The sequence below is a fragment of the Macaca mulatta genome, chromosome 8 (assembly GCF_049350105.2).
Source record: "Macaca mulatta isolate MMU2019108-1 chromosome 8, T2T-MMU8v2.0, whole genome shotgun sequence".
Lineage (NCBI taxonomy): Eukaryota > Metazoa > Chordata > Mammalia > Primates > Cercopithecidae > Macaca > Macaca mulatta.
Window position 1 is genome coordinate 29,054,261 of NC_133413.1, and position 20,852 is coordinate 29,075,112.

The 20,852-nt window shown below is 46.9% G+C and overlaps 1 protein-coding gene and 1 long non-coding RNA gene across 7 annotated transcripts in view; both read left to right on the forward strand.

Annotated features, from left to right (window-relative positions):
- Positions 1-26: 26 nt before the first annotated feature.
- LOC144330759 (uncharacterized) lies at positions 27-4,524 on the forward strand. The gene is made up of 3 exons (XR_013397216.1): positions 27-305; positions 1,809-1,891; positions 3,323-4,524. It is a non-coding gene; the product is annotated as an uncharacterized LOC144330759 (long non-coding RNA).
- A 9,565-nt stretch (positions 4,525-14,089) lies between these two features.
- The window catches only part of PTK2B (protein tyrosine kinase 2 beta), a 135,691-nt gene continuing 128,928 nt past the window's right edge, over positions 14,090-20,852 (forward strand). For 4 of the 6 annotated variants that reach the window (XM_077943288.1, XM_077943293.1, XM_028852480.2 and 1 more), the window contains exon 1: positions 14,090-14,219. The gene's annotated coding sequence lies outside the window, so the exon portion shown is untranslated. Of the gene's footprint in view, positions 14,220-15,281; positions 15,434-20,852 lie in introns of all 6 variants that reach the window. The other 2 variants (XM_077943286.1, XM_077943292.1) reach the window with 1 other exon arrangement.

A 20,852-nucleotide genomic window follows, 5' to 3' on the forward strand; every position in this document is an offset into this window, starting at 1 on the left:
GCGAGGCGCCCGGAGGAGCCCCACCCACTTCCGGTGTGCACAAGAAATCCTGGGAGAGCGGGATCGGCCTTGTGCCCGCAGTTCCCGCCTGCTCGGGTCCGGGCGGGTCCCTGGCCTGGGTAGCACGGAAGGGTCTCCCAGGCGGCGCGGTAGGTCTTCCGTGTCACTGGAAACCTACTTCCGGCTGGAAATGGGAAAAGGAGGCCGTTCCTTAACCAATCCCCGGGAACCTCAGGCCCGCGGCTGGGAGAAACCAGAGATCCCAACTTCCTGCTTCCGAAGTAGTGGCTGGGTCTTAAAGCACCGTGAGTGCAATTACCACTTAAGGTTTACAGCGCCTTTTTGAGGACCTATGCCACTCTTGCATTAGTCGTTTACTTATTTTAGCCAGTCTTCTAGCCTGCCGCGGTAAGGAGAAACAAGAGAGGGGAGGCGGCAGAAGAGCTCTGAGAAAACCTGATTCTTGTCCTGTGGTTGAAAAAGTGAACAAGTGATCATGTTTCAAAGTCCATTTACTCATGAGTACAATAGCTGTAATATCTATGTTTCCATGAAATGTGAGGATTCAAGTGAAATAAATGTGGAAAGTGCTCATGACAAGCACTGTTTTAATGGGCAAGTCCCGTTAAAGCAGTGAAATTGAGGACTTCTGCAAAGTTTAGCTGAGATAACTAGAGTTCATGCTCAGTTCTTGCCCGGTACAATAGGCCTGGATGATTCCTTCAAATCCTCATTCCTGCTTCAGTTTGATCACTTTACAGCCTCCGGATGCAGAATACTTTTCACATGATGCACTTTCATTCCTGTTCTGTTGGGAGACAATTCACATGTGTCATGTTCCTGCATGTCTTGAGAGAGCAGAGGCACTAACTGCCTTTTTCCAACTATCTTTTCAAGGATGTTTCTGCATTGAATAGCCCAGGAAGGCAGAATTCTTGGCTCTCCAAAGATCTGGCAGATTTATTCCCAATTATAAGAGATTTGAGTTTCCTAAACTTGGGGCCGCTCTCCTATAATGCAACCTACTGTGGCCTTCATCACATAGTCTTGCAAGAATTAGGGCTCAGAAACTGGCCCGATGATAATATTGTAACTACTATTATTGCTGTTAGTATTGTCCTTTGTCTCTGATCCAGGAGTCTCATATCTTTTACCAGTATTCATGAAATTTTGGCATGCAAACTTGTTAGTGTTGAAACTCAAATAAGAACAACCCAAAATGATGGCCTCAAAAGCAGAAGTTTTTCTCTGCCCTCCTGCCCTCCTATCTCTCAGTCCCCAAGAATAGCCATAGAAACTAGAATTCTTTTTCCCCAAGGCAGGTCATAGAAACCAGAACCCCTTTTTCCTAAAGCCAGTCTTGAAACCTTAAAATATTAGTCTAACTTTCTCTCTGCCTTTCTGTGGAAACTGTCCATAAAGAAATTATCTGACCTACTTTGTTTGATTGTAGGCTATAAGAGCCCGATTCCAGAGAGGGTCCTGCCCCATACCTGTTAGGAGTAGAAGGTGTCTGAGTTACGAGCAGTGAATCTGTATGTCTGCAGCAACCTCAACTTTTGCCTCCTTAAAAGAAAGAATTAGACTGAGGGGCATGATATGGTTTAGCTGTGTCCCCACCCCAAATCTCATCTTGAATTGTAATCCCCATAATTCCCACATGTCAAGGGAGAGACCAGGTAGAGGTAATTGAATCATGGGGGTGGTTTTCCCCATGCCATTCTCCTAATAGTGAGTGAGTTCTCACGAGATCTGATGGCTTTCCAAGTGTTTGGTAATTCCTGCTATGTTCATTCTCCTTCCTATAGCCTTGCAAAGGAGGCGTCTTGCTTCCCCTTCACCTTCCACCGTGATTGTAAGTTTTCTGAGGCCTCCCCAGTCATGCGGAACTGTGAGTCAATTAAACCTCTTTCCTTTATAAATTACCCAGTCAGTCTAAGGCAGTTCTTTATAGCAATGTGAAAATGAACTAATACAGGGCATAAGGGAGAAAAAGAAACTGAGGCAACTTTCAGAGCAAGAGTGGAAGTTTATTAAAAAGTTTTAGGACAGGAAAGAAAGTACACTTGGAAGAGACCCAAGCAGGCAACTTGAGGGACAAGTGTGGCATTTAACCCTGATCCTGGGACTTCATATGCTGGCCCACTTCTGGGGTCTTGCTGCCCTCTCCCTTCATTCTTCCCTCAGCATGAGCTGCCCGAATGCACAGTGCCCTCCTTAGGCTTGGGAGCTGAGCATGCACCGTGTGCTTTGGAATTTGTACACATGTCCATCTGAGGTTTTCTTCCCTTTTCCAGTGGAATGCCCCCTGAAAGTCATACTCCACTATTTTGTCTCTTAATGTGCATGCCCAAGCTCACTCACCCAATTTCTGAAATTGTATTGGAAGCTGATTACCAATCTCAAGTGTTTTTATCTGTTTGGGAATTGCCTATGTCTGGCACCTGCATTAATATCAATTAATATCAATTAACACTTTAGTGTGACAACTGTGGACCATCAGGGAATTGTCTGTCTCTGGTCCAGCTGCCAAATTATCCATTTTAGAAAGGCAGTGTGATAACTGCAGAACCATCACCTGGCATTCTTGCTTGAGGGGTTTGGGGCGGGCAGAGCCCTCTCCTGCCCTGCTCATGCCTGTCTAACTACATGTAACATACCCGGAAGGAAGAAATGCATGTTCGTAGAGGCCAAGAAAAATCTAGACAGACAGGCCTAGGTTCCCCACTCAGTTTATTAACATTAGCTCATACTCTTTTGTCCAATCATATTTCTACACAGCTACTCATACTTTGTTGAACCTAAGCATGAAAATGAGCCATTTCCCCTGTATCTTTCGATCTTCATTCTGAAGGCTCCGATGTCACATAAAACTATGATCAGACCAGGCCAGGTGCCGGTGGTGGCTTATACCTGTAACCCCAGCACTTTGGGAGGTCGAAGCAGGCCTTGAGCTCACAAGTTCAAAAGCAGCCTGGGTAATGTAGCAAAACCCCATCTCTACAAAAAATACAACAAGCCAGGTGTGGTGGTGTACACCTATAGTCTGAGGCAGGAAAATAGGGTCTGGAGGCAGGGAACATAAGGGCAATTCACACTTCAGCTGCAACAGGAAATACCCTCTCCATTTACATAGGGCGTACCCCAAGTAACCAATGGAGTCCTCTAGAGGGTATTTAAACTCCCGAAAGTTCTGTAATGGGGCCTTTGAGCCCCTATTCTCAGGCCGGCTCCCACACTGTGCAGTGTACTTTCATTTTCTATAAAACCCTTCATGCCTTCCCTGCTTAGTTTGTGTGTTTTTTCCAATTCTTTGTTCAAGATGCCAAGAACCTGGACACCCTCCACCATTAACAGTCCCAGCTACTCTGGAGGCTGAGGTAGGAGAATCGCTTGAATCCGGGAGGTGGCAGTGAGTTGAGATCGTGCCACTGCACTCCAGCCTGGGTGACAGAGCCAGACCCTGTCTCAAAAATAAATAAATAAATAAATTTCTATCCCTTTCCTCTTCTTAACCTTTTTGTCAGTGATTTGCCATGAAACTTCAAGGGGCGAGGAGACGTTTTCCCTTGGCCCACACATTAGCTTGCAAGTAGGGTAAAATCTCAGACCTTTAAAGTTCTTAACAGTTTCCTTCCACACTTTTCCTCAGAATAGTCCTTTCCTCACAATGACAAGGGATGAATACCACTAATTCTGAATGCCTTCAGTGTTTCTTAACTGTGGTTCATAGTTCTTCTGCAATTACCTGGGGAGTTTTCTAAAAGCAGTTTCCTCAGCCCACTTTAATCTACTCATCTTTGTTGTGGAAAGTGAGGCCCAGGAATCTTCATTTTCACATGCACGCTAGGTGATTCTCAGGTGCAAAAAAGTTTGAGAGCAATTATCCTAGATCTATTCACCCAATAAGTTGTTGGATCTCCAGCTATGGTTAGTGGTTCAAAAATTAACCTTAGAGGCAATATCCAAAAAAGCCACAAGATGGGGCTAACAACGCTACACTCCAGATAGCCCTTTCACCTCCCCCAGCAGAGAATCTTATCTTGTCTCATTCTCTTTCATTGTGTTCTTATCTATGTGTCCCAGTTGCTTTGTGAATTGATATGTGTTGCTGTCTATGTGTTTCATTCTGTTCTTACCTGATCTTCCTTATTTTGTTGGGGTTTTTTTCTCATATTCTGAATGGGGCCACAAATCAAAAACAAGAAGGAAGAGTAGAAACTGTATCTTTTAAACTACAATACAAAGGTTAACATTAAACCAATAAGACTCTTCAGTCATTCTGGAAATCCAGACAGGACTTAGTTCTAGTCCAAGCTCCACCACTACCCAGGGGCAGGACCTGAGGCATATTATTTCACTTTTCTAACTTGCTTTTCCTCCACTGTAAAAGAAAAGATGAAACTAATTGCTCCAAGTTCTTACCAACTCAGATGCTCTGAAATTGTTTTATTCTTTGCATATGGGGGTGGGGGGCAGGGGCAGGGGCGGGGGTGGGTGGGTAAGGGTGACTAAGACTTAGCCAGAGACCAGGAAAGAGAAATCTTGGTGACTAGAACCAATCTGTCACCAATTTATGTTTCTCCTTTCAGTAGAAAAGACCTTATTCAAAGGTCCTTATTGATGTTCAAGTCCTGTGTATACTAGCTAATCTTCTGCAAGAGCTTACTCAAAAGTTCTCATAATCTCAAAGTCCTGCATCCCACATCCCAAATGCCCTGCCAAGCACTACCAGATTTCCAAACCCTTTGCCATCACCATGTAAATTTATGTAAGGAATAACTTTTTAAATTGTTAAGAAAATAAATTCCCAGGTACAGAGAGTAAAGGAGAAAATTGCCTTGTTTTTTTTTCTTTTTGAAACAGTGAACTAGAAAGTAGCTACTGCAAATAAAGGCAGAGATTGTTAGATTACATAAAAAGGCAAGACTCAGCTATATGCTGGCTACAAGGAACTTACTTTAAATGTAAGCATACAGATCGAACTAACAGGATGGAAAAAGATATACCACGCTAATGCTAATAAAAAGAAAACTGGTATGGCTATGTTAATATCAGACAAAGCAGATTTCAGATAACAAAATATTGGGATAAGGACAACAGTTGCTAAATAAAGTCAGCCACAGGGCTGGCAGCAGCATCTTCAGAAACAGGCATCCTGGCACTGCAGACATAATAGACCTTGTTCGTCAGAGTTACCAAGTAAATCTTTGAGGAAATCACTATAGTCCGATATACCTTTCCTGAGGCCTAAACTACAGAAACAAGGAGGGTGGGAGCTCTCAGTTGATCTGAATAATGCAGGGAGAACTTCTGTGAGAAATAGTGTTCCCAAGTAACTAGGGAAACACTGAGGGTAGCAAACTGCCTACCTCTGGGTCATATTTGACTGCAAACATCTTTTATTTGACCTTTACTTTTTTTCATCTGTATCATTTATGATCTTTTAAGCTACATGTAGATAAAATGTAACAAAAAATGATTTAAGCCATAAGGGGGTGGATTATCTCACATACCAGGAAATCTGGAGGCAAAAGGCATCCACTGGTGGTTATGTCAGTGACTTCAGACTCATCCTCTCTCTCTGGTCAGCCCTATGGCTTCCTTTTGGTTGGAAAATGACTGCAGCAACTCCAGCATCTTATCCTGATGTGAACCAATGTCTAGAAATGAAATAAGGCCATTTCTCCCTGTGTGTCTCATTTTTAGAGCTAAGAAACCTTTCCTAAAACCTTCCAGAATACTCCCTCGCATCTTATTGGCCAGAACTGGGTCACATGTTCACTTCGAAATTCATCACTGGCAAGGGGAATAAGACCATCATGATTGACTTGAGCTAATCAGAATTTACCTGAATCATGTGATGAAGGTGATTACCTGAGATACATTAGTGGCTCTGCTATTTATTATAAAAGAGGGAAAATTTTTCATTCGATAGGCAGTGACCTAGGCAATATTATGTCTTCCAATCCATGAACACAGGATGTCTTTTCCATTTCCTTATGCCTTCTATTATTTCTTTCAGCAATATTTTGTAGTTTTCATCATGCAAGACTTTTGCCTCCTTGGTTAAGTTTATTTCCAAGTATCTTATTTTTGATGTCATTGTAAATGGAATTGTTTTTTCTTAACTTCCTTTGCAGATAGTTCACTGTCTGCCTTTGCGTTTTGAAAAAAGGAGGATCTGGCTTCATTAAGCTTACTTTTCTGCATGGCAATAGACTTTTGAGCTGAATAGCAGCTGCTCGCTGTAGGAGGGACATTTGTTCTCCCATTTGCCACAGTTCCTATCCAGCCAGCTTCCCTCACATTCCCTGCTTGGCCCCTGTAGGCATTTCAGCTTTCGACCTCTTGTTTAGATCATCCACATGAAGTTACACATTGCTGCAATTCATTATAAAGACACTGGAGTGGTACAGGAATAGACAGTCAACTTGGCAACTGAACACAACACAAAGCTGATTTTCCATGTTCCTGAAATTTATATTGAAGCACTCGATTATTTTATTGGAAACACTTCGGATGGGAATATTTCAGAAATATATCTTGTGGTTTTTTTTTCTCTAAAGCATGCAGAATGTAATATAAATCATACCTCATGATGTACCAAAATAGACAGTAATACTCTACTGTGCTGGCTAATAAAGTAATAGGAGTTAATGAAGTATGCAGGGTTGTTTGCCTCTGTCCTGTAAATGGCCACAGATGCCTGTGTTTTGAGGGCTCTTGCACATGCTAGGCATTTTTTTCCTATCTAGAAGTTCTTCTTGCTGCTAACAATGCATTTGCCTGCAGCAACCTGCTTTCACTTCCTAGTTGATGTTTCCTGCACACGGCGGGCTGGGACCAGATCACCATGCTTGTTAGAATTATGGAATTCAACACTGGCAAGCAAGGTTTGGGCAGTCACTCAATGCTTCAGAGCTTATCCATGGGATGTGGGGGACCAGCAGAGCCCACTCACAGATGGGGGTTAGGGGTTCAGAGCCAAGAAGACCAAAGTCACAGAGCTGACTCAGAGTCGGCAGGGCATCAGGGCAGTCTCCTCTTCCAGGCAGCCACTCTTTCTAGGAGTACCCTGCAGGCCAGCCCTGCAGCGACCTGGGGAGTTACGGAAGTCCAGAAGCGTGCCCAATAGCTGCAGAAACCATGTGTCCTCTATGGCGACCATGTGTCCTCTGTGGCAATGAGGCTTTCTCTGCATGGTTTTTGTTTGTTTTTGAGACAGTATTGTTCTATTGCCCAGGCTGGAGTATAGTGGCATGACCTCGGCTCACTGCAACCTCTGCTTCCAGGGTTCAAGCAATTCTTCTGCCTCAGCCTCCAGAGTAGCTGGAATTACAGGTATGCACCACTATGCCCGGCTAATTTTTGTATTTTTAGTAGACACGGGGCTTCACCATGTTGGCCAGGCTGGTCTCAAACTCCTGACCTCAAGTGATCTTCCTGCCTCAGCCTCCCAAAGTGCTGGGATTACAGGCATGAACCACTGTGCCTGGCCTTGTGTGTTGTTCTTTAATGGAAGAATTAAAAATGCTCTTCTGTGTTTTCCATCCTTCCCTCCCTCTTTGGGACCGAAATCAATTTTTCAATGGTTTAACTATGTCTTTATTTTTCCCAAAGAGATTCACATTGGATTATTTCCAGGGGCCCTTTTTTTTCTTCTGTGGAAAGATCTTATTTTGTTCATTTATTTTAACTTTTTCATTATGTGCATTTTCAAATACACTCAATATTTTAGAGAGAACAGTATAATTAACCCCCACATACACATCATTCAGCTTGCATTATTATCAACTTTCCTTTTTTCGTTTTATCTCTCCCCTCCACAGATTTTTTTTTTTTTTTTTTTTTTTTGATGGGGGAGGTGGAATATTTTAAAGCAACCTTTTTTTTTTTTTTTTTTTTTTTCTCTCCAAGAACCCATTTTAAAAAGTTACAACAGGGCCGGGCACGGTGGCTCATGCCTGTAATCCCAGCACTTTGGGAGGCCATGGCGGGTGGATCACGAGGTCAGGAGATCAAGACTGTCCGGGCTAACAGGGTGAAACCCAGTCTCTACTAAAAATACAAAGAAATTATCTGGGCGTGCTGGTGGGCGCCTGTAGTCCCAGCTACTCCAGAGGCTGAGGCAGGAGAATGGCATGAACCCAGGAGGTGGAGCTTGCAGTGATCCGAGATTGCGCCACTGCACTCTAGCCTGGGTGACAGAGCAAGACTATATAAAAAAAAAAAAAAAAGTTACAACAGGACATAATATCCATTAATGGTCAGTTATGAGCTATAGCAATAGCGAGGAAATGCACATGAATTTCTAGTTTTTCTAACAATCGCATAAGGTAAATTAATCCCATTTTATAGATGAGGAAATTGAGGTTCTGCCTTAATTTGTGTCTAAAAGACAATAGGCTAAATGGTGGTGTATTAGCTAGGATGCTCTGAAGAAAAGAAAAGCACTGCTTATTTCTCTGTATTCTCATGTACCACTCAACAGTCATGTCTGATGCTGGATGCACAGGAGTCTCTCACCACCAACAGCTGATTCGCCAGTGAACACCAGCTGGTGAGACAACCAGGTGGGAAGGGTCCCTAGAGAAACTCCAGTCAGCCTGTGTGCTGGGAGGAGTGCACTGGGGTGGAGCCACAGAAGTTTCTGCTGTTTGCAGTGGGGAGGAGCCTGGGCCCTCCTTTTCCTGGGTGGTACCTGTGATTCAAACCATGAGGTAGGAAGCACATAGGGACTCTGGCTTTGTGAAGGGTCTCTGTTGCCATTTTTTTCCCTTTTCACCCAATAAAACCCTGCCTTACTCACCCTTCAAATTGTCTGTGAGCCTAATCTTTCATGGCCATGAGACAAGGACCCCGTCTTTAGCTAACCTAAGGAAAAGTCCCATAACACTGAGGCTCAATTCAGACAACATCTACCTGGAGATAGCATCAGATAACACAGGTTACGGGCTCAGTCCCACAAGACTGCCCCAACTCCCCCACCCTGCCACCGCGCTCCAGCTTCAGATACCAGTAGCAAGTCCCGGGTTGTGGCCTGTGCTTCTGCCTGACTGGCTATACATCAGGGTTCCCATGACCCCCTCTAAGGAGGTTTGATTAATCTGCTAGAGTGGCTCACAAAGCTCAGAGAAACACTTTTCTCTCTTTTGTCCTTTATTAAAAAGGATATTGTGAAGGATACAGATGAGCAGCCAAAGGGAAGAGATGCACAGGGTGAGGTCTGTGGGAAGGGGCGTGGAGCTTCATGCCTTCCCTTAAAGTGCCACCCTTTGAGAACCTCTGCAAGTTCAGCTCTGAACCCTGTTCTTTTGGGTTTTTAGGGAGGCTTCTTTATGTAGGCATGACCGATTACAGTATTGGCCATGGGTGATCAACTCAACCTTCAGCCCCTTTCCTTCCCCGAGTTTTGGGGGTAGGGCTGAAAGTTCAGCCTTCTCATCATGCCTCAGTCTTTCTGATGACCAGCCCTCATCCTGAAGCTATCTAAGGGATCTAAGATATCTAAGCCACCAGGCATCTCATTGGCACACAAAAGGCACTTTTTTTTTGAGAGAGAGGGTGTTGCTCTGTTGCCCAGGCTAAATTCATCCAGTGGTGCAATCATAGCTCATTGCATCCTCAATCTGCTGGGCTCAAGCAATCCTCTTGCCTCAGCCTCCCAAGTAGCTAAAACAACAGGTGCATACTACCATGCTGAGCTAATTTTTGTATTTTTTTGTACAGATGAAGTCTTGCCACTTTGGCCAGGCTGGTCTCGAACTCCTGACCTCAAGCAGTCCTCCCGCCTCAGCCTCCCAAAGTGTTTGGATTACAGGCATGAGCCACCATGCCTGGCCTCAAAAAAACATTCTTAATACCCCAGAAGTTCCAAGGGTTTTAGAAGTTGTGTGCAGGGTCAGAGACCAAATATATATTTCTTATTATGTCATAATATCAGTGATGCAGTTCAGGCTGTGGTAACAAAGGCCAAAATGAAGTAACCCAAGCACCTTAAATTTCTTTCTCATGTAAAAGTTAAACTAGGTTCAGACTATGTCCAGGGTAAGCATGGTGGCTGGATGGCATTAGGTACCCAGATTCTTAACATCATAGACTGGATGGCTGCTCCAGGTTTCATTGTCAGGTGGAGGTGGAAAAGATAGAGTGGAAAATATCGGAGGATGTGCTCATTCCCTTAAAGGGCATGATTCTGGAGTTTTGTGCATAGCTTCTACTCTTCAACCATTGCTGAGAACTTAATCACAGGGTCGTACCTGGTCACAGCTGCAAGGGAGACTGGGAAATGTAGTCTTTATTTTGGGCAGCCTGTGACCATCCAAAAGTCAGGGACTCCATTATTAAGGAAAGAAAAGAGAAGGTTCTTTTTAAGTTGAGGGCATGATTTTGAGTTCCATTCAAGCCATACTCTCAACTTATTTTGGCCTCAACTGTGGCCCACTTGTTAAACATAGTAATGTCTGGTTAAATGAGAGGTAGACATCCCTTGGTGATGAAGTGCTTTTTCTAGTACTTGTACCCATAAGTTTTTCTTTGTCCTTTTTTTTTTTTTTTAAATGGAATCTCACTCTGTCACCCAGGCTGGAGTGCAGTGGCACGATTACAGCTCACTGTAACCTCCGCCTCCTGGGTTCCAGTGATTCTCCTGTCTCAGCCCCACCAAGGAGCTGGGACTCCTGGCATATGCCACTATGCCCAGCTAGTTTTTGTATTTGTCCATTTTTTTTTGTTGGACTACTTATAACCATACTATTCTTTTAAAATAAAATGTATTCTACATAATAGTAAATTTACATGATGTAATTTAAATTCCATCATTTACAATGGAGAGATGTCAATTACGTAATATCGCAGCCCTGCCAATGATGGGTTTTGATTCAGTCCTGCTACCACTTGTGAGGCTGTGACTAATTTATTTACCTTCTCCAAGCTTCCTTTTCCTTTCCTCAACCAGGAATAGGACTAGCTACATCATAGATGGTTGTGAAGACAAGCTAGACGACAGATGAAAGTTCTTGGCACAGAGTGAACACTTGATAAATTATATGGCAGATATGTATGTACTATCTACCCATGAAGCTTACTTTAATTGCTATCATTTCTAAAAATTATAGCCATAGAATTTTTCATAGCATTTGTACACCTATCACTTAATTTGGGCTTCACAATACCCTGGGAAACAGAGCCGATAATACTTATTTTTCTATTTTTCTACATTACGAAATATAAGCTCAGAAAGATGGATTCGCATGTCTGAAGTCACAACCTCTTCCCTCTTGCCTGGACTCTTCCTATGAGCATTGAAACCTGCTCTACTGGCTACCATCCTGAATGACAAATCAGTCCTCTTTCAACCCACGAGACCCTCCAATACTCCCTGGTCTCAATTGTCCTTGGTAGCCAAGCTTTCCAGGACTCATCAGCACGTGCTGCCTCCGTGTTTACTTTCAGTTTACTTATCAGCCCACCCCACTTGACCTGTGGCTCTTCATTCATTTGCTCCTGGTAAGAGCTTGACTTGAAGTCCTCTGCTGTCTCTCACTCTTGCCTTAGACAAGCTTATCCATTCTCGTGGTTTCAAATGCCATCCCAAACGTTAATCACCAGCTTAACCACCTTTGTGATCTGCAGTTAGTGAAAAGATAAGAGAGAGAACCTGAACCGGGGTGGGTCAATAGGACAGGAAAGAAAACAAGGAATAGGAAAAATGTTTGTGGGGACTCCCAGGACTTAGAGATTGGAGACTGTATGGCTGCGGGGTAAGGTGGGAGAGGGACAGTCAAAGGTGACTCCTCTTTTGTTGACATTCACGGGGAGGGCTGGAACAGGGCTTGTTTGAAGAGCAAGATGAATCAGGGTTATAGACCTGAGTTTGGGGTAAGAGTGGAACATCCAAATGGAAAAAAGCAGCTGAAAGGACATTTGTTCAAAGGCCTTTTTCATCACAATTTTCTCCTTCTGCTGATCCAGGTACACATCCTCCTGACACCCCCGCAATTAGGGCCTCCCACATGACACTTGGTCAGCCTGAGATACAGAAGTAGAAGGGAAGTACTTTTCTAACTGGGGTGGATCATTATTGCAACCTATGCCATATGGACAGCATCACCATGGATAGCGTTTTTTAGGGATTTCAGTGGAATCTGAGGGCTCCTGAGGCATTTCCAATGGGTTTTTTAAAAGGTGATAACAGGCAGAAATGCATGATGCTGTCACCTGGGTTGCTTGTACATGACACTGGACAGAACCTAGGGAGACCTAATCGTGGAGTTGGTCACCCCGGAGAGTTTCTCAATGTCTTTTTCATTTAAAAACCTATGGTTTTATGATTCTATGAGGTAGATTTGGGAGATTTTTTGTAAAGTGCTGAAGAATTCAACCTCTGAAAACTCACCTTTCCCGGAATTTGTCCCAGCAAGATAAGATTGTAGTTCATTTATGTGGCCACACAGGGGCAGCACACACAAACTCACGTTTTCTTGAACAGGTCTTGATTGTCTTTGCTTTTAGTTCCCACTGCCACCTCCTAGTACAGACTCTTAACAGCTCACCCGGGTATCTAACTTTCGTGCCACTTGGCCTTCATCACTTCATTTCCAAGGGCAAGAATACAGAAGGGACACCGACTGCCGGATGCCCTCTGACCATGTCCTTGCCATGTTGTCAATTGCCTGCCGCCTCATCCCCACACCTTCCCTGCTAACTTCAGTTTCTCCCATCCGTGGCCAAGTTCTCCCACCTGGCCACCTTCTGACGTGCTGACCACTGTGTAGTCACCAAGATTACCTCCAAGACACTGAGTGCTGGGAATGTGGCAAATCTGTGAATAGCATGAATGGGAAAGGGTTGGGGGCTCCAGCTGTCAAGGCTGGCAGTGACCATCAATAGGTTGTGAGCGCTGTGCTGGGCAGGTGGGCCTCAGCTGCAGAGAGTGTGATCTTCAGTGGACCCAGAGTGGCATCCAGCCAATAGCTATAGGTAGTCCACCAATTACACTTTGCGAAACATTGACTTCCTAGCTTCATTAATTAATCTAAGTCTCCAGCTTCTTTTCAGAAATGGGAAGGAGTCAGTGCATTCTTGGAAACTGCTTCCTCAGCACAACTCCAGGGGGCGCCATTCTCGGAAAGTACATTGTGAATAGCATCCTCTAGAATTGTGCAAGAGAGCAGCCCTGGGAATCAGATTCCAGTCCTGCACAGGACACAGAATAAAGAAGCTTGGGACAGGGGCTCTGGAGAGGACATTATAGGATGAGGGTGATGCTGAGTACCCTCCACTTTTTTGACCTTATGCCAAGTCCAGGTAACTTCCTCCTCCTACTCAAGAGCAAGTCTGGAGTTTTTCTAGGGATAGGGAAGAAGTGTTGCTAAGTGCCCTTGAGTGCCTGCTCACATCTCACTGACCCGAAGGAAGAGGGGACCAGCCTCTGGGCAGCCAGGTGGACTGATGTGGAGACAGGGCCCTGGAAGGGGCTGTCCAGATTCTCTAACTATTTTTGTGCTGTCCTCAGACCCTACTTGGTCACAGCTCGGGGACCTGGTCTTCGGTGTTCAGGGACCTGGACCGGTTCTGCCCAAATCCCTGGTGATATTTATGATTTTTCATGCCTGCAAAGGGACTGGGGCCACTTTAGGACATGGAGAGATTAGGACACAGGTGCTCAGAGTACCATGTAGGTAATATCTCCCACTGCGGGGGGATTGGGGGAGAACCAGCCTGAGAAGTTGGTTTCCCCTGCCCGCCCTGCCCCCACCTCCCTACACACACCTTTTGGCCTCCAAAAGGCTGCAGGTGGAGTGGGCAGAGGATGGAGGGGTGTTAGGAATTGGGGAATCAGCTGCTCACAAGGGGCACATAACATCTGAGGATCCCATTTGCGGCCGGGGGGATGGCAGAGATCGCCCCTCCGGTCTGCCTGGCGCTCAGGGAATTGGTGGCAGCTTCTATTTCAGAGTTTATGGTAAGAGGCTGTAGCCGGCACACACAGACAACACACCCCACCCTTTAAGGAAGTGGGGAGGAGAGCAGCAGGGGTGTGGTTAACAACTCAGAGGAGGAGGGGGAATCTAACCTGTCAGCCCTTTTACTCAGCCACAGCCTCCGGAGCCGCTGCACACCTACCTGCCCGGCCGACTTACCTGTACCTGCCGCCGTCCCGGCTCACCTGGCGGGGCCAGAGGGAGCAATCGCCGGAGTCCGCGCCTCCCTGGGTGAGTCCCTCCCGCGAGCCAGGGCTGAGCGCTGTGCCCGGCAGAAGTTGGAGGCTTGACCGAATGGCAGGGGTTGGGGACGACAATTCCGGGATCCTGGGCACCTGAGCTGGGAGTTCCCGGAAAAACAGCCAGACCCAGGAAATCGGAACCGTGGGTGCTGTGCACACGCCCGGAGCTCGCCAGCCTTCCGCGGGGAAGAGGGGTTCTATTTTAGGAGTAAATTTGACACTATAGGGTGTTTCTCCCTCTTTGTCCTCTCAACATATTCAGACAGGGGAGGCTGGGGGACGCTAGGGGTGACAGTGTGAGGGCACAGGCAGGCTGCTGCCTCTAAAGGTCAGGTTAGGGAGCCACGGGGTTTCAGATCCTGCCTCAGACCTCTGCCTGCTCCCGCCCCGCTCCCCGCTCCTCCTGGGCCCTTCTGCAGCCCCTGGGGTCATAGTCTCACCCACAGCCCACCCCAACTCTCCTGCAGCCACTCCTTGCCCCTGAGAGGTCATCTTCTGAATCAAGCCCTGGCTGGAGGAAGCAGGGGTGTTCTGGGGGGCAGGGGAGCTCTTGTGTGTGTGTGTGTGTGTGTGTGTGTGTGTATGTGTGTGTGTAGTCAACACTGGCCACTCTGGTTCCTTGAGAAGCCGCCTCCTGAGTACCACTCAAGGGTTAAGTTTGGAGCTGCCTCTGCCTGCTGTCAGGCTGAGCGTGGGCACCGCTTTGGGTGGGTGAGCGTGGAGCGGCATATGGGTGATGTTCTGCAAGCCCTGCCACCTGCCCTAAGCCTCGACCACATGATACCGGCATCTCCCTATACCCCAAACTGGGAGCAAAACCCAAGTCCGCTCATTTAAGGGGCCAGCGGGAGGACAAGAGCAGAAAGTTGTGCCTAGAGGTGGCTTTAGCCAAGAGGGACTCGGAAGCTGCGCTGTGGTTGGGTCTGAGCCCACTGGGGCCGTGCACCTGGCGTGACCCGGTGGTGGGTGCTGGGAGGCCCCTCCACGTAGGATGCTCTCTGTTCACCCCGAGTGCTGTTACTGATGGCCCTGTCTTTCACAACCACTCTAGGGGAGGGGGAGGAGGACACTGATGAAAAAGTGACTAAAGACAGAAGGGAGGAAGGAAGTAGTCACACTGGAGAGCCCCAGCATCATTCATTCAGGAGGCACTCACTGGCTTCCCGCCTGTGGCCCGGTGCAGGTGCAAGGTGTGGGGACAAGGTGAGTGTGGCATGGCCTCTGCTCACCAGGGCAGTGTGGGATAGGGGGTGGTTGAGGGAGGCTGCCAGGGGAAGGTACAGGGTACTATCCAACCGTGCACTAGAGGGCTGTGGGGGGAGCCAATCAGCAATGGCCAGGTGGGTTTCCTGGCAGAAGTGACTCCAAGTTGAGAGCTGAAGGATGACTAGAAATTAGCCAGGCAAGAGAAGAGGGGAAAGAACAGCAAGTGCAGAGACCAGAGGCTAAAAGCAGCAGGAGGCTGGAAGCAGCGGGAGGCATCCAGGAAAATGAAAGTAGCTGGGCTTGTTGGGAGCCTAGAACATGCAGGGGCGAGGGGAAGCTGCAGGGGTGAGTGGAGACCGCTCTAGAAGGCTTTGGAAGGCCTGCCAGGCTGCCATGGCAACTTCTGTTGGAGCAACACTTGGGACCTGGAGCCAGGCAGGAGACTTCCCAGCAGAAAGGGGTTGCCAGATTTAGCCAATAAAAGCACAGGACACTCAGATTTGAATTTCAGATAAGCACTCAAGGTTTTTTTTTTTCCAATACAAATATGTCTCATGAACTATGTGGAACATACTTATACTCAAACATTATTCACTGTTTCTCTGAAATTCACATGTAACTGGGTGTCCTGTATTTGGCAACCCTACTCTAGGAGAAGCTAAGGTTGGCGCAATGCTGGGAAGTAAGGGCTGGAAACTGCCCAGGCACTCTGAGAACAGTCTCAGGTTTATCTTGTAACCATTCCTCCTGGATTTTATTTTTGAGCTCATTCACTGATTGACGCTATTATTTAAAAGACAAAAAAGATCAATTCCTTGGTCAGTTTACTCATCTATACAGGTGAAAGGAGTATGGTACCTCAGAAAGAAACAGCATTAAATCCAGACAGATCTGGGTTCAAATCCGTGTAGACTGGTGAGCTTCTCTGACCTTCAGAATCCTCTTTTCTGAAACGAGGGCAAGAATATCTGTGCAGGTGGTTGGGAGGATCCCTGATAATGTATGTAAATTGCCTAGTGAGTACTAAAGGAAACACGGTGCATATTGAATTTTGCAACACCTTCACAGGGGTGAGCAAAACAACAGCCACAGAGTGTTTGGGTTCATTTACTTCCACAAGTGAGCACTTGGAGGTCTCAGGCAAAATGCAGGGTAGGGTTTCTGCGTCCAGTGAGAACACCTGGGGTTAGCCCTTGGGTTGGGGGCAGAGTCTACATTATGTTTTTAGCTTTGCTACTCCCTTCCCATATGACCTGCTTCAAGGGGTGGAGATATAACGCTCTTCTTGAGGGATGGTGGGTGGGCAGAGAGTGACTCAAAGTAGAATTAACTGAAGGGAAATGTGAATGAATTAAAGTAGAGAATCCACATAAAATATTCAGTGCAGACAAATGGGCCATGAAATTTGGCTGTCATGAGTCCCAGTTTTAGGATGAGTTCCTTATTAGAAAAGTAGTGCTAAGAGATAGAGCAAGCGAGGGTGCCTTGTGAACTGGATTTTGACTTTAATGGGAGCATGTGTAACAACAAATTAGGGTCCTCCTAAAAGGGAACCTAGAGGAAGTTAGAATTCGTTAGGAGAAAGAGGAAATGGAAAGTGTGTTTCCTTTGTGGGAACGGCTAGGTTAAAAATGGTCCTTCTTTCCAGTGGCTGAACCTCCCCATCCCCCTGTGATAAACATTTTGTCCCCAGGTCCTTAGATGGTTTGCCCAGGTGGTGTTGAGAGAGATCCTATGGCGTGAGATGGATAGAGGTGTTCCACTGAATACCTATGTTCTATGAAAGATCCTATGGTGTGAGATGGATAGAGGTGTTCCACTGAACACCTAACGTTTCTATGAAACATTCAAATGAGCCTGCACTTGGACTTGTGTCTTGAATATTTGCAAGGTTATGATCAGTCCTGCATAAAAAGACACATGTCATTCCCTAAGTATGGCTATAGAGCCCATGCAGATTCTCAGGGAAACAGCACTCCACGTTGAGTGAACCTTGATTGATGTGAGCGCAGTTTGGGGACCAAGCAGGTCTTTCAGAAGACATAGCCCTTCTCATAACGCTAGCCAGGATGGACCTAATTCATTCTAGACTAGGCAGTGTCCAACTTAGAGAAGATCTTCAAGGAAGGAGCCCTTGTGTGCAACCTTTTTTTTTTTTTTTTTTTTTGAGGTGGAGTCTCACTCTCTTGCCCAGGCTGGAGTGCAGTGGTGCAATCTCAGCTCACTGCAACCTCCGCCTCTTGGGTTCAAGTGATTCTCCTGCCTCAGCCTCCCAAGTAGCTGGGACTACAGGCATGCACCACCACGTTCCACTAATTTTTGTATTTTTAGTAGAGACAGGGTTTCACTGTGTTGGCCAGGAGAGTCTCAATCTCTTGACCTCGTGATCCACCCGCCTCAGCCTCCCAAAGTGCTGGGATTACAGGCCTGAGCCACCGCGTCTGGCTATATGCAACCTTTCTAGCATCATGCATCCTTCAGAGACACAAACTCCCACCTGTGTCAGCCTCAGTCTTCCCTTTGCAGCTCTGGCCATGTTTTATCATGCAGAGGACTCTGGAGAAAGTCCAAGTCCCTTGGCACTTAGCTCTGCATAGTGATGACAGTAGCTCCATGTGCCCCAAATACTGCTAGGACAAAGGAAACTGATGGTGAGGCTAGGGAGGGGAGGGAGGCTACCCTGGGGCTACCCTGCGTGGTAGATCACTCAATCTCTAGTTTCCCCTGCCTGGGACCCATATGTCTCAGGACCACGTGACTCTGGCCTCCCAGGTAGATGGCCACATCGGGGGATGGAGTAGAGGTGCAGAGCTGCGACGTGCCTGGGGCTGAAAGTGTGGTAATGAAGATAAGTTTCGCTGGCTTGAGGATGAAGAGTTTCTTGTAGAGTATAGGTCAGTTCCAGGGTCGAGGAGAAAGAGCAGGGATAGTGGTGACTCTGCAACACTGATATGCCTTATCTGTCCAAGCAGTCAGATGTTCAAGAGCTCGGGCTCAGAGTCAGTCTGCCTGGGTTCCAGCCCAGGTCTGGGACCCCGTGAGTAGCCTTAGGTAGGTGAGTTAGCCCTAGCTTCCTATCTGCAAGATGGAGACAACAACAGGGCTTCGGGTGAGGGTGGCATGAGGTAGTATACGTCAGAGAGATATTCAAAATACAGCTACTAACGCCTGAGTATAGATCAAACAGAACAGACACCACCTTTACCCTGAGCAGCATCAGAGAAGCCCCCTTCCATGCCAGGCTTACCCCGTCAGTGCATCTTGGGGAGTCTGGGGGTGGAAGAAACAGGCCTTTGGGGGGCTGTAGCATGGACATTTCCAACGAGGATGGACTATTTTGATATTTCAACAACCCAGATGCACCCGCTTAATAATAGCGTCTTATGCACCCACTTAATAATAATAGAGTCAAAGTACAATAAAACATTCAGTCCCATAATTAGGCAGATGATACACATCCAATAAGTGTGAGCTCTCCGGTGTCTTTACACGTATGGCCATATCTGAGCTGGTGGGTCAGCGCCATTTATTTTTCCAGAGGTTATAGGGCCTCTTCTGCGAGTCATCAGGCAGTTTCCCCTGAGCACTGTCTCACAAGCATACATCAGGTATTCAATGAGGTTTATTTCTGCCTAGCGCCACTCTCAGTTCACTGTGTTTGGGGAACAGCCAGCCCTAATTAACTCTTTAGACAGCAAAGAGACTGTCTACGAATGCCCATCCAGCACTGAAGTCCAGATGGTCATTTAAAGTGTTCAGAGAGCTGACAGGCAGGAGGAAATGGTGGCTTCACTTTCTAGGCCTCCTAATACTGTGTACAAAGCTGGGAGCTGTGCGAGGGGGCGGCAGAGGGGGAGGGGACAGCTTTTTGAGTCACTCTGCTGTTTCTCAAGGAAGAATTATTACTCATAGTGACAGTTTATTAAGAGAGCAGACTTGAAGCTGCATGTTCCAATGCACTTTTCACCTAGATGCAATGGGCAGGTTGGTGTGAATGCGGAGTTTAATTTTCGGGAGACCCTCCAGGTAGGCTATAGGCAGGCTGCAGGACTGGACACTGCTCTGAGTTTTGTGGTCTTCGTGGACTCTTACCTTTTCCCAGCGCTCAGGTGGTTGCTGCTTTTATGAGGCAGCCAGTCAGTGTGACTAGAACCAAGATCAGCAATGGCCAATACCTGCGGGAGGCAAGCCTTCCTGTTTCCTAGCTTGGCTCTGTTCACTAACATCTTCCCCCTCTCCAGTTCTCTCTCTTCCTTTTATGTTCTGAAATCCACCCACACAGAATCTGGCAAGATCACTCACTAGAGACAGGGGCGCTCAAAGAATCCACCTCGCCTAGGGTTTAGAGCTCGGTACCGGGTTTAATTCGCATCTCCTGCATTTGTCTTCCTTTAAATTCGGCCAATTCTCCCAGTAATTGTGGGGGCAGACCCCCTTTTAATGTGCTTCCTTTCTTGAGGGCCTTGCACCTGATTCTGTGAGAACCTGCCCCCCCACAAGCCATAGCAGTCCCACTGGTGTATATGGGGGTGATTGACGGGGGGTGGTCTACTGGGAATTCTGACCTGAGTTTGGGTTTTGCTTTTCTGGGGGTTCCCTTCTCTCCTTGGACAGAATGGCCCCTGTGGTGGTTCTGGCCACTTGGAGCACCATCATTTTCTGCTTTCTTTCTTTCTTTCTTTGTTTTTTTTGAGATGAAATCTCACTTGGGCGCAGGGGCATGAGCCAAGACTACAGGCACATGCCACCACACCTGGCTTATTTTCTTTCTACAACCTCCACCTCCCGGGTTCAAGAGGTTCTTCTGCCTCAGCCTCCCGAGTAGCTGAGATTACAGGCACCCACCGCCATCCCTGGCTAATTCTTTTATTTTTAGTAGAAACGGGGTTTCACCATATTGGCCAGGCTAGTCTCAAACTCCTAACCTCAGGTGATCCACTCCCCTCAGCCTCTCAAAGTGCTAGGATTACTGGCATGAGCCACCACACCCAGCCCATTTTCTGATTTCTCAATTAATGTACTATGTCCATCCCACTGCTCTGGGAACCTCAAGTGCTTTTCTGTGTTCTCTGGGAGCATTTGCAGTCAAAACCCAACCCCTCTCATCCAGCTTGGGTGTACACAGTCCCCGCCCCCAGGTCCCGCCCCAGGTAGGTTATGAGAGATCTGATGCTGCTGCACTTTGCACCTCTGCAGAGGCTCTCGGCAGCATCCGATCACATCCCCTCTGCTATTTAGGCAGATGTTTGGCGCTGGCAGACAGCAGTGCCAACTGAGATAGCTGCAAGTGACTCACAGCAAGCTTGAATCCCAGCCCCCAGCTCATTACAGGCAGAAGCTCAGGCAGTTTTTCAGCCTGGGTGACAGGCAAGAGAGAGGGCAGGAGGCGTGGGCTTTGGTGTAGATCCTCTCACCT